Source organism: Pholcus phalangioides, unplaced genomic scaffold, assembly GCF_987345545.1.
Source record: "Pholcus phalangioides strain wild (caught in Gottingen) unplaced genomic scaffold, Ppha-v1.0 ptg000007l_1, whole genome shotgun sequence".
NCBI lineage: Eukaryota > Metazoa > Arthropoda > Arachnida > Araneae > Pholcidae > Pholcus > Pholcus phalangioides.
Genome location: NW_028301600.1, coordinates 32,597,308 through 32,610,640, shown reverse-complemented (window position 1 = coordinate 32,610,640; position 13,333 = coordinate 32,597,308). Strand labels below are relative to the sequence as shown.

Sequence of the window (13,333 nt, the reverse complement as noted above, 5' to 3'; positions counted from 1 at the left end):
AAAAAATATGAAAACAAAATTTTTTTAGTCATACTTTTAATATGCAACACCATATTTTCTTCTCTACGCACTAGCAACATTTTCAATATTTTTCCTACACACTGAAATAGAAATTCCAATCACGTTTATGAAAAATTTAAATGCCGTTCTCTCTCACGTATATCTTTTTGAAAAATGACTGGCGTGAACAAAAATTAAAAATACAATTTTTATTTTGATTAATATTTTTAATAGCAAGTACAAAAATTTAAAATTTCAAAACATACGCTAAAATTTTTTAGATAAGTTTCGGGGTGGAAAAAAAAAGATGCTCAAAATATTCAAGTGTGGAGATCCATACAATAAATAACACGTAGATTTTCAATGACACTTCTGTTAACAGCATGGGAATAGTATCGGAACTAAGCAGCATGAACTTGTGGTGATGGTACAATTTTTTCATTCCTTTCTGTTCGTACACTGAATAGACAATTGCAAAATTCTTCACCTATCAAATATACTTAAAGTATATAAGATTGCTGAGTGTGAGGTATTCACAAGTCTCTTCATATGCGCATCTTATCAAAAGTGGTGGAAAGAAATCTCCTACCTGACGATTTTTATAAAATAATTTTTTCCTCCCTTTTATACATTATTCTGGAAAGGTAAGGGCAGTTTAAAAGTTTTTTTTTTTTTGAAAGGAAAAAAAAAATGGAGAAAAGAATAAATAAAAAACGGATCTGATTTCAAAATGCCCGAAATTGGTTTTCGAATACCGGTTAAAAGAGCATAAAGTGAAATATAAAGAACGAGCCAAAAGAAAAGGATGATCGCAGAGCTTCAAATATATTTTGAATGAAATTTTCCAATGTAAAATGGTAGGAAAGGGGGGGGGGGAAACTGGAAAAGAAAATGCGCTGCCCGAGCTTCTCAAAAATTGCTACGAAATATGATGAAAGAAAAAAAAAACCATTCTGTTGTTGTGAAGATTTTAACATAAAGAAAAAGAAAATGGCAGAATCTCATGGGCAAGAAAATTAAAAAAAATTCGATATAAAAGAAATAAAAGGGGGAAATAATTTTTTTTTCAACCCATAAGGTTAAGCTTTGGGTCATTTCTGCTTTCCTTTCTTTTCAGATTTTCTTATACCAGAAACATATAAAGAATAATAGTAATAATAGAAAAGTTTTAATATAAGAGATGAGCGCTTTCTTTTGGGAGAATGGCATTAAGAAATGTGTTTCTGTAATATTTGCGAAATGATACCAATGCATAAATGATACATTCATATGCATACGAATATAAAGGAGGGAGAAAAAGAAATTGAATAAAAGTACTAGGCATACATGCGAGTTTCTGTTGAATAAATAAGAAGTTAATTCTTCTTTCAATTTTCTACAAATATAAGATAAAAGACATTTGGCCATTGTGATGCCAAGGTGTTGCTTCTAGTGCTTAGTTCAAAAAGTTTTTAGACCATGTCCCGCCAAAGCATCTCTGAAAGTCTAATGTCTTCTTCCCCCCCCCCTCCCCCCGTAGGGCTGTAGCTGAAACTTTTGTCTGGAAGGGTACCCCCATCTCTCCTGTGAAACTTCATACAGTAGAACCTCGATTATCCGTGGCGCTTATTAACCGGGAAGCGGATTAAAGGTGCTACGAAAATTTCAAATCATGTGCTCAGCTCTTCTCTATCCGTGTTGTTGTTGTTGGTTTTCTTTTTCATTGGTTATGTAAAAGATTTTGTGAATGTTTGTGATGAAAACAAACGTTTAAATTTCATAGAACTGGATTTCTTCATTCTTTTACAGAAACAGAAGTCCCCCCTCCCCCAGTGCCGTCTTAAGGCATGGGTACATCCGGGCACGGCCCGGGGGCCTCAAGCGAAGAGGGGACTCACAAAAATGAGATCTGGTTGAAATTTTCGAGAAGTTGTTTGGTAGGGCCTCAGAAAAACCAATTGGCCCGGGGGCTCATGATATGGCCTTAAGACGGCCCTGCCCTCCCATTCTCAGAGCAGGAACTTCCCTGTCAACGCGTCGAAACGGCAGCCCCCATACGAACACATAAGAACCGGACATTGTCCTGGGTGATCGGCACTTGTAGCTTTACAGCCAGTTAAAGGAAATGCCGGCAAGTTAGTCGAAATGTATTGCTTTTTTTGCAACTGAAAGATAAGGCACAAGAATGGTGCAACTTCGGATGCGGTCATGGCTCATCGGCAGGACCAGCTCTATTCCTTGTTTGTGTCATTCTTGTGGTATATTTTTTAACTGTGCAGAGTGGCTGACAGGAAAAGAATAATCGTGTTTTTCTGTTATCCGTGATCACCATGCATTAACCCGGATAATCGAGGTTCTACTGTATTTCTGACATCAATGAAACCGAGTATAGTGGTAGTGTGGCTTCATTCAATTAGTGTAATTTTTCATGAGAATTTTTCGTTTGGATAATTCTTTTCGCGCGGATAATATACAAATACAAATACAAAAATATGGATGTCACATATATTTAAAAAATGCAGCAACCCAATTAAAAATGCAATTAATAAAGAATATATACAGTGGATATAGTCATTTTAAACAGGTGAAATAAATACATAAATACTTCTTTTTTTCAAAATTTTGTTATTTCGAATCATTTTATTTTACTCCCGGTGGTTTAACCATGTTTTTCGATTATATCCGTCTTCACCTTCCCCACTATTATCTCGGATAATCGAGGTTCTACGCTGTAGTTCTATAACCATTTTTTTTTGACATGTAGCAACTAGGACTGGGAATCGATCAAAATAGTTAACCGGTTAATCAAAATACTTTAATTGACTAATCGACTAATTAATCGAATTTTAATCGAATGTTTTCAAATGCTGACATTTAATAACAAATTTATTAGATAACTTTTTTTTTATTAACGGATGCTACAATAATTTTATTCATTTGACTCTCCTATTCGCTAGATGTGAACAAATATTGGAATAAGTTTTCGAGATCTTTTATCAGATCCTGGAACTTCTTCACTAGAGGATGTCGTGTCTTTTAAGGAAATCAGCCATTTTTTAAGTTAGTCACTGATTTTGAAAGTACTTTCGAGAGAGATTCATACTCTGTTACTTTTTTCCCTAAAAACTGCTCCCAAATGTTACTGGAATACATATACAAAAACTGCTGTTCACAGTGGGGATAACAAATATTGGTCTTGTCTTCTAAAACTTCCATCAAACCTATTTATAACTGAAATCATCACCAGTTTTCGTCGAATCGTATTTCCCATATGCTGGAAAATTTTGATCGGTTTTGTCAAATAAATCAAAATAAATTATGAACTTTTGATGAAAACTTTAATCGAATTTCAATCGGATTTTAATCGAGTCGATTAACTCAACTAAAATTTTTTACTGCGATTAACAATTGATCGATGAACCAAACCAGATTAATCGGACCAGCCCTAGTAAGTTTTTTGCTTTGCATCCTTAAATTTTTCCACCCTGGAGCTTTGGCTCCCATCCTATTTCTTTTCCTTTTCCCCGTTACTTGTAATTTTTATTATTCAAAAATGAACTTCTATCTACGTTGATGGAGCCAAAAAAGTCACTTTAAAAGCAGTGGTTCTTATTCAGGGTCCTTGGAGAGATTTCAGAGAGTCCGTCAGCCAACAGTCACAACATGGAGAGTGTTCTAGAAGCAAATATTTGCTAAGGAACATTGGGCCAGGCTGGGCCAGTGTGTAGCCAGTATACGCTGCTGGTGCTTCATTGCAGCAGAGAGAAGGCAAACAATGGAAGCAAATATTTTCGAATGACTATTGGACCAGGCTGGACATGAATGTGACCCTAGCTTAAGGCAGTGTTTCTAACCAGGGGTACATGGATTCCTTAGAGGTCTTTAGAGAGGATTCGGGGAGGGGGGTAAATCAAACAATTATTTTATTGTTTGTTGTGATGAATATTATTTTTTAAGGGGATCCGTGACCTTCATCTTACTGGTGAGGGGGTCCTTGGTCCTCGTCTTATTGACACAAAGAGTCCGTGGAACACAAGAGGTACCTTTTCTTGCTACCGGGGAATATATGTCGAGAAACTATCATTTGCGAAGCTGGTCACACAAAAGAAACTTCCTCATATCAAAATCACTAATTTTGAGTCATGCATTATTGAACATTAAAGTATTCAGATACGTAACGTAAAAGCTAAAATGATGTCGCTGCTGTGAAATTAGAAGATATTCGAAATATTTTAAAACGAAGCTCATAGATATACCACAATAAAAATTCACGGCACACATTTTCATTGTGACATACTTACAAAGATATAATGATAGAGAATCAATCTAATCTGACTACTTTTCCAAGGGATCTCTATGTTTTCAAAACATATATGCATATATTTACTTGTTTTTAAATTTTATTCCTCCAAGAACTAGCAACACACGCAAATTTTATGTCTCCTAAATTTTTTTTTTCTCTCTCGTTGATAAATTATTCATAACTGGTTGCACAACAGAACGGCCAATTTCCTTCAACTAAGTAATTTGTAAACGACACGTTTCGCTCAACTGTCAGTTATCACATAGTTGAGATACACAACAGATTCAATTAAAAGACACAGTATCTTCGAGGAAAATTGTGGGGGAACTGCGGGAATGTGCGTGTACGTGTAGTGCAACCTGACGTAAAGTTTGTTTCTGTGTAATGCTTGTTATGTGTAGTGCTGTCATCTGCCCCCAGTTTTACTAACTATGAGTGAAGTGTTATGGTTGAATGATTTACCGTTGTAGGACTGTTGCTCTCTGTGGCGAGACTTTTTAACGGGGAGATCGGCTCGCATTTGCGCCTTGAAGTTGGGAACCACAGAAAACCAACTTCAGCCGACCACCGCTGTGGGGTTCGAACCCGGATCCTCGCATCACGAGTCCGGCACTATAACCACTCGACCACCACAGCGGCATTCCAATCCCTTGGGACGATACCCTCAGCAACACTGCTCCTGTAAATCCGTGCGACTGGCCCCAACTTTTCATTAGTACATTCCTGTGAGGACCATAGCATAGGTATCATCTGGTCCTGTGGCGCTTTGCTTGCACATACATTTTTTAGAAGTTTTAGAACTTCCACATCTTCCACTTGAATTTCGTTGAGGACTTTGCCACACCGGTATTTTGTACATCGCCTTCACTATTAAAAACTGACAACTGACGTGAAAAAGGCATTAAATGCGCTACACATGCTTACATTGCTCTCTACCCTAGATCCTTCTATCGAGTGAGGGCCAACTGTCCCCTTATATCCATTATTGATGTACCTGAAAAATGATTTTTAGTCAGAGCCAGCTGTTATCTGCCGACCTTGATTCAACATCATTGTTACTATCCCTTATCGCTTTCTTCAACGCCCCTAATTTTTGAATAAATGATGACAGGTCACCTGTTCCACTTTCGTATTCTCTGAACGCCCTTCTCTTTTCAAGATAAAGATTACGCACGTTATTCGTGAACCAGAGGGTGTTTATGATATAAATTATTTCACAATCAATAAAAGAGTAATTGCGCAATTTTTGAAAGAGAAATTAGTTAAATCAGAAAAAATTAAAATGTCGAAAGAAAATACATTTTATATAGTATTTTAACCAATGTCTGTTAATTTAAATACTTTTTGAAGGGTGATAACTGCAAATTTCTGAAGAAAAAATCGAGAAAATCCGAAGAAATTTCGGGAAGAAAATTTTCGTGGTGCCCCCTCCCCCCATTTTTTTTCATGACCTAACTCAAAGGTCGATCCTACGTACGCCCCTGGTGTCATGAAGAAGCTTTTTTTTTTTTAAGAATACCGAGTTCCACCACAAGCTGATACGATGACAAGAAGCATACTTTGACTTTCAAATGCTATTGAAAAATACTATCTGATGGAAGCTGAAGAGGAAGAATCACGTTTCTCGAGAAAGTTAAGATTTAAGAGAAATAAATAAAAACTTCAGTCCCGTATATTCTTATTCATAGTCAAACAAAGAGAACGAATCTGAAACCCTTTTTTTCCTTGATATTTCCGATTACTGTATGATAGAGTGGACTTTGGAAGAATAAAAGTAAGGTTAACAGCTGTCGCCCTTTAGCATTAGAGTGGGCGAACAGGTTCATTCCACGTTTCCGGCCTTCATATACTGTTTTGGAAGACGCTGGGTCACAGTTTAACATGCATAGAATGTATATCTAAATAATGCAATCTGTGAAGATAAGTGAGAATTTTCTCTCTCTGGATCGAAATAACTTCTTTTAAGGTCATGTGACTGGGTATGATTTGGTAGCATCAGCAGTCTCCGTTATACATAACCGAGCCTTATTAATTTGACAACCAGCTCATATCCAGAAAAAATGGTTTTGCGTAATCCAGGTAACAGAAAAATTCAGTGGAAACGACAGAATAAGTTGTTACATTAATTTAATGCAGTGTTTTTCAACCTATAGTCCGCAGACCATGGTATAGTTGGCCCGCAAGCAGACTTGATAAAATTAATTCCAATAAAACTTAATTCTTACTGAATGAAAAATTATTAAACTTTTGTAATTGATGTTAGTTTTTTCAATATGGGTTCAAATAAAAATTATATCTTCATACTTGGGCTCAACATACATCATGGTGGAAAATGTCGGGTATTGCGATCCTACGGATACGGTAAGGGGTGTGATGTTTTTTATCACTAAATTTAGTAAAAAAATACAATTTATTGCCTTAAATGAAATAAATTAAAAAATATTTGCTACTATTGTGGACTATAATACTATTGTGGACCAGGCTGGACATGAGCGTGGCCCTAGCTAAAGGCATTGTTTTTAACTACGGGTCCATGGATTTCTTAGAGGTTCTTGCAGAGGATTCAGGTGTTGGATCAAACAGTTATTTTATTTAGAGAGATATAGATAGCTTTTTTCTCAGCCAGGGATATCAAGGAAACAGTTATTTTCCGGATATTATGCTGAGGTGAGCTTGGAAAGAAAAGTCATCACGTCTCCGCCGGGACTCGAACCCAGGCCCTCTTGCATACCGGGCAAGCATGCTACCATCTACACCACTGGAGACACATGAATCTACTAATGCCTCTACTTCAGCGCCTCACGACATAGCGCGTGAAATTAAGAAGGCAGATTCATGTGTCTCCAGTGGTGTAGATGGTAGCATGCTTGCCCGGTATGCAAGAGGGCCTGGGTTCGAGTGCCGGCGGAGACGTGATGACTTTTCTTTCCAAGCTCACCTCAGCATAATATCCGGAAAATAACTGTTTCCTAGTTATTTTATTGTTTTGACATTGTTATGTGATGAATATTATTCTGTATAAGGGATCCGTGAACTTCATCTGATTGCCTTCAATATAATTGCCTTTATTGCCTCAAATGAAATTTGCTAATTGCTGGTGAAATTGCTCCAGGGTGGGAGAAATGAAGAATTGATACAAACCATAGTAAACAAAAATGTATTTCAAGGGAAAAAAATATTCAAATGATCAGATGACCATATTTCATTGAAAAAAATACGTTAAACTGGAATCTTAAAAAAAGTAAATATGGCACATCACCAGTTGCCATCAAAAACGTTGCCAAAAGCAGGCACAATCACCAATCGTTATTAAAATTGCTAAAAAATTGCAAAAAAAAAAGTTGAACTCGAAAAATATGTGTGATAAATATTTATTGTCATAATTACCATTGTATAATTTATATATTTTGAAAACAGTGTGTATTCACACGCACACACATGACCTTAGTAAATATTACAAATTCAATATTTTGGTGTATAAAAAAATCGGAACAGCCGAAATTAAAGGAATATCCCGTAATACGGGACACAGTGGTCCGCCAAATCGTTTCAGGCATTCTACTGGTCCTTGGGTTCAGAAAGGTTGAGAAACTCCATTGCAGACTGCAGTGTATTCAGTAGCTGTTAAAAGTGTTTGGAATACTTATAATATATCGGAAAAAAAGTTTAACCCCTAGGCTGCGACAATAGTTGGAAAAAACTTGCTCTCAAAACGGCTGCGTAAAAGAAATTTCTTTTTTTTATGTTGTCTTTTGTGAAAGATAGATGGCACTCACACTCACATACGTTGCAAATACAGTGATACCTCGGCTAACAAAGATAATTCGTTTCGGAATCACGTTCGTTAACTGAAAACTTCGTGTGCTGAACGTGGGCGAAGATACGGGGGGGGGGGGTGGTGGCCGTGGGGGGGATAATAACCGTGCCCCCCCCCCCCCCAGACTTCCAAGTCTATCACCGCCTATGGTGCTGAAACGTTTGTTAGCCGAGGTATCACTGTGCAGTGAAGCTTATCTAAGACGAACACTGTATGAGACGGAAACCTGTCTCTGACGAAATCAAAAAAATAGTCCCTTCATTGATTAATGCCTTTATGTGTGTGTGCATGCACCTTTATAAAATAGAATATTATTTCAGTCTCTTGACGTTCCGGTCGTACAGGTTTCATTGTACAGTGAAACCTGTATAAGACCGAACGCCAAAGGACTGAAATTATTTTCCGTTTTAGATAATTAACTATTTGCAATAGGAGTTGGAAACATACTTAAATGTTCTAAATCATACTATTGCAACAGGAAACAAGCAGTTGTAATTCAAAAAAAAAAAGTTAGTACTTTCAAGAAAAAAGGTGTACCTCAAGGTTCTGTTCTGGGTCGTATATTATTTTTAATATGTATAAATGATTTATGCAACTTACGATTAAATGGAAAACTGATAACCTTTGCAAATGATACAGTGCTTTAGATATAACACATACATAAATTATAATACAAACATACATCTAAGAATACATAATCATTGTCAATGCCCGGAGAACAGTCAGTTGCATTGCCAAGAAATAGATATTGTTCGGGAGTACAATTATTTGGGTACAACAATACAGAATGATCTTAAATGGAACTCGCACTGTGTTATTTTAATTAAAAGGGTAATAAATAAGCAGTGATTATTTACAAAATGAAAAACTCGATCGATGAACATTTTTTAAAATAATTATTTTACGCAGGATATATATTCAATTATCAATTATCCAATCAGTGCCCGGAGAGGAACATATTAAGAGAATGTTTGGAAATTGGATAATATATATAACAAAATAAGATCACAAATATTAATAGACAGTTCCAAAATACAATGCCATACTCTATCTTTGAGACAAAACCTTCTGTACAGAGTTATAAAATTTTCGCAATTAAATGAAAAAACTACTTATCGAAAAATCAAAACAGAACCACAAATAGATATAACCGAGTTTATTAAGTGCCAAGACCTAATAAAAAATTATATAAAAAGTGCTTTTCCTAAATTTCTTGTGTAAGATATTAAACGTTTTTCATCTGAAAAAAATCAACTCAATCAATAGTAATAAAAACGTAAATCATATAATATTTGACTTCGCTAGAAGCACAGATTACGAAACAGTTTTGACGAATGTATTGTAAGAGTATAAAAAAACAATATTGAACAGAGTACAAGTAAAGAGTACAATGATAAAAAAAGAGAAATGATGTATGATAATCTATACGTATATAATAACTTGTCTTGACTGACTGATTCATCATCACCGAGCCGGGGAACCACTGAAGCTATAAATATCAAATTTGGTCTATAGTTTTGCTTCATGACGTAAAGACTCATTAATAAGGGTTTTTTTTTTTAAGATTCGACCGCTAAGGGGGTCAAAAGGAGATTCAAAGGTAACATATACTGAAATCATCCCGAGCCAAAACCACTGAAGCTATAATCATGAAATTTGTTTAGAAGTGTTATTTCATGACGTGAAAAAAGGAAAGAAGGGGTTTTTCGAAATTTCACATCTAAGGGGGATCAAAAGGGTGTTCGAAGATAACATGTAGAAATCGTGCCGAACAAAAACCGCTGAAGCTATAGTCATGTCATAAAACTTGATCAATAGTTTCATTTCATGAAGTAAAGACCCAATAAGAAAGGGTTTTTCAAAATTCGACCCCCTAAGTGGGTGATAAGGGGGGTTCAAAGGTTACATAAAGAAATCACGCCGAGCCAAAACCGCTTAAGCTATAATTATGAAACGTGATCATTAGTTTTATTTCATGACGTGAAAACAAACTAAGAAGGGGATTTCTGAAATTCGTTCCCTAATGGGATCATAAGAGGGTTCAAAGGTTATATAGCGAAATCATGCTGAGTCGAAACCGCTGAAGCTATAATTATGAAATTTGATCAGTAGTTTTAATTTGTAATGTAAAGGCTCACTAAAAAGGGATATTTCGAAATTGAAAATCTAAGGGGGTCATATGTGGCGAGAGGAGGTTTTAAAGGTTATATGGAGCAATCATCGTTGAGTCCGAACAGCAGAAGCTATAAATATGAAATTTGGTGAGTATTTTCTACTACAGAGAATCACTCTATAATGGGATTTCTAAAAATTTAACCCCCATCGTGGTGCAAATGTTATATTAGGGAAATCATTGCAGAACAATTTTCAGATGACCAAAATCACGCGAGCGAAGCCGCGGGTTACAGCTAGTTATAATATATTGATCTTCACAATAAATAACTTAATTCTGAACCTTATTCAAAAATATACACAAACGGAAATACAGGGGTTGGACAAAATAATATGAACACCTGTGAAAAAACAATTAAAATGTTTTTTTATTTCAATTATTTTTTACTTTTTTAAATTTAAAATAAATTTAAAGTTTAAATTATTAAAAAAAATAAAAAAATGTGAAAAAAAATTAACCAAGATTTTGTCTCATTTCACAGGTTTTCATATCATTTTGTCCAACACCTGTATCTTCCGTCTTTGGAGAAGGGGAATGTGCAATGAATGCTGAAATATATACAGCAGGAGTTGGACAAAATAATATGAAAACCTGTGAAATGAGACAAAATCTTTGTTAATTTTTTAACATTTTTTATTTTATTTTTTGTTTTTAAATAAATAAAAATAAATAAATTAAATAAATTAAATAAATTAAAATAAATTAATTAAATAAATAAAAAAATAATTTAAATAAAAAAAATAAAAAATAATTTAAATAAAAAAAATAAAAAAATAATTTAAATAAGAAAAATAAAAAAATAATTTAAATAAAAAAAATAAAAATACATTTTACTGTTTTTTCACAGATGTTCACATTATTTTGTGCAACCCCTGTACATTTGAACACATATCTAATAAATATAATAACGTTATTAGAATAAATAATATATATATATATGAGTAATATAGATTACTAATTCCCTTAGGCCTCCTGGAAAGACTTTTCAGTCCCTTGAGGATACAAAGTGTTTGTTTGTATTACGCATGTATGTCTTTTGTTTATTATATATTGGTATTTATTTATTTCTTATATATTGGTATTTATTTATTTCTTATATATTGTGGTATTTGTTTATTATATATTGGTATTTATTTGTTAATTATATATTGGTATTTATTTATTTCTTATATATTGGTATTTATTTATTTCTTATATATTGGTGTTTATTTCTTTCTTATATATTGGTATTTGTGTAAAGAAGTAACGACTTCTTTTAGAATCTGTACATCTTACCGAATATTTGCACCAAGCCAGCTCGCTTGCGGCTCTTTGCCTTATTTCATTAGCTTCTCGCAGTTGATGTCCAAATTTAGAGGTGGTTGCAACAGCAACTGTGTAAATAACAATTCAAAAAAAATCCTTGATCATCATCATAGTTTTTTATTACTGTTTTTTTGTATATTTCACCTATACTACATGATAAACACCAGTGATCAGAATCAGATATGATTTTTACACCATCCACTCGAGTCCTTTCTGGCGTTTGATAATGTTGCTGATGGTCATGTTCCGCCTGACAAACTATGTAAAAAAACAGCTTTTATGCTTTTGAGAACTGTCACGCAAATGTGGTTATCGACTATAATGATGAAGATTGATGAGAATCTCTCTGTTTTATACTGATCACGTACAGAACAAAATATGTATATATATATAATTGAAAATGTAGATTTGAGATATAATTCACAGTTTTTTTAATATCAAATATAACAGATTATATAATAATGGGTTTTGTACATACTATTTCAAGAATAATTGAATTATTTTTGATGGGAAATAAATTTTAAAGCTTAAAGAAAAAAGAGTGAATAGCACTCGTATTTTTTTCGGTATTCTATTCATACACCGCAATTTCATGTCTGGCTGAAATTGATGACAGCATAATGATGACAGAACGGAATTTACTCAAACTTGCAATGGTATGAATGGCTGGTTGCAGTTTCTTTAAAATTTGTGGGAATGATAATAGCATTTGTAAATAATTTTTTTTAAATAGACGCACCCTTTTTTTAAATTTGTGTGGGGTATACACCCACAAATCCCACGATGAAAGTTTGAGATATAGAGTTTGATTATACTGACTGATTTGTCATTACTCGAGCTACTTTTTATTCTAGAGATATAGAGGAGGCCGATCCTTAAACTTGAAATCGAAAAAATTTAATCTGTTTATTTTGGATTTTTTAGAGAGAAATAACCGTTTTCTTTTTTTTCTTCCAAACTGACTATAATATAGTTCATCGCTTCATAATAATTTACAACCGTTGCTCTTGATAGAGTGGTATTGAAAGAAACTTATACAGTGTGTCCTGTAAGTACTAATGCAGTCTTTAACTCATTTACCGTCCGTCGTAGAGGTAAATTCCAATTTAAAAAATGCTCAAACGGGGTTCCGAAATTACCCTGTACCAGTTTTGAGAGTGAAAATACAGTACGCCACAAAAGAAAACAAATCTAAATTTTTATACGGTCCCCTTGTCCTCTAATCTCCAATTAGAAAGGTGTTGTTCTGTCATTTCTGAGCCCTCCCCCCAAAAAAATATGTATTTAGCTGCACTATTCACTGACGTAGTTTATTTAACTCATAAATCAGAAAAGTTGGGAAAAACAGCAAAAACTAACGGACACACAATGCTTCTTTCCCTCATTTATGCTGCCCTTTCTAAACTTTTCTGTAATTTTTGAATTCAAACATCTCAGTGAATACTGCCCATAAAAACATAGGATATCTTTTGTTGGGCTCAAAAAAAGACAGTACAACAACTTTCTAACTGGACGTTAGAAAACTGGTGAACAGTATAAAAGTTTAGATTCGATACATTGTACTTTCACTCTCAAAACTGGTGCTGGGTAATTTTTGAACACATTTTGAGCAGTTTTTAAATAGAAACCGTACATCTACTATGAATGGTTGATGAGATAAAGCATTAGCACATTGTACAATATACAAGTCACCCTGTATATTATATTAAGAATAAAGTTGGGTTACATCACAGTCATTTGAATCGAATAATGCAGC

General features: G+C 34.2%; 1 non-coding gene across 1 annotated transcript; it reads right to left on the bottom strand.

Annotated features, from left to right (window-relative positions):
• Window positions 1-6,974: 6,974 nt before the first annotated feature.
• On the bottom strand, window positions 6,975-7,048 carry TRNAT-GGU (transfer RNA threonine (anticodon GGU)). Its single transcript has one exon. It is a non-coding gene; the product is annotated as a tRNA-Thr (tRNA).
• Window positions 7,049-13,333: the final 6,285 nt, after the last annotated feature.